Here is a 1,234-nt window from a genome sequence, read left to right on the forward strand (position 1 = left end):
AAGAGGACAGTCTATAGAATTATTGCAAAGCTTAAATAAGAACATAATTGTACAGATAAATCGACGTGAGGCAAGGGAAGGAATACCAAATTCTTTTAGTAAAGTGTTGTAGTCAAAGCAACTATAGATATATATATATATATATATATATATATATATATATATATATCTTATATATAAAATTCTTCTGTAACGATGTAAGTTTCATTAATCCTCCTAAACTATAATTCGGATTTTCATGAATCTTCCTGAAGTTTGTTCGGGAAATTTTTTAGAATGTTTTGATTCATAGAAATATAGTTAGATTGTAGAAATAAATGGAAAAAATTACAAAAAACTGCTTATCATCGTTTGCCCTTGAAAATATTTAAGGCATAGTTTGACATTAAAAACAAAAGACGACTGTCATTTGCCAAACATTTCCATTCACTTCTAGGCTAAGACAATATTAAAATATAATATATTTATGATTATGAATAAGAAAAATGTAAGGACTACATTATTATTGCCAGAAGAAGCTGAGATGTGCTAAAAATTAAAATAATATAAGATTTAGTATAAGATACAGTCAACATCTGACAGGTGATGCAGTCTGCGCATGCGTCTGTCAGTGATCGCACATAAAGCTTAGCCTACGATTCACTTTGACTAATTATTATTTTTTAACTTTTAAATGCAGTCGTGTTTTGCCTTACTTTACTAAACCACGATACAAAAATAATTTATTTATTCAAACAATTATTTAGAAGTTTCATTGTGTCAAAAATTCATATGTTTGGCATTGGATACGAAATATTTACTCAAGACAATAGAGCATTTTGGGTCTGAATATTTTTAATGTGCTCCAATTTGCATGAAATTTTGGAATTAGACTCATCTTACTCTCAAGTTTAAAAGTAAAAATAAATTAGAATCATTTGCCACTTCCAGGGGGGATGACATCTCTTTTCAGTTGTTCAATTATATCTCTTTCAAACTAACGTCGGATATCGATAAAAGAACTAATTAGAATAGAAAAATGTTTAATAATGTTTTTCAAAAAAGAAATTACTTTTCAAGTTACTGGCTACTGAAAATTTGTTGTTTTTTGCGTTTTTCATCGTTTTTGGCAATTATTTCTAAAAATATACATTTAAACGAAAATCATGTAATGAACAAAATTATATCGATCAAAATCCTAATAAATCGGTGTTCTATAAATTGTTCTAAGAACAATATTAAGCTAGATATGAAA

The sequence above is a fragment of the Ctenocephalides felis genome, unplaced genomic scaffold (assembly GCF_003426905.1).
Source record: "Ctenocephalides felis isolate EL2017-DRISC unplaced genomic scaffold, ASM342690v1 CF-g0.4_SCAFFOLD_00571, whole genome shotgun sequence".
Lineage (NCBI taxonomy): Eukaryota > Metazoa > Arthropoda > Insecta > Siphonaptera > Pulicidae > Ctenocephalides > Ctenocephalides felis.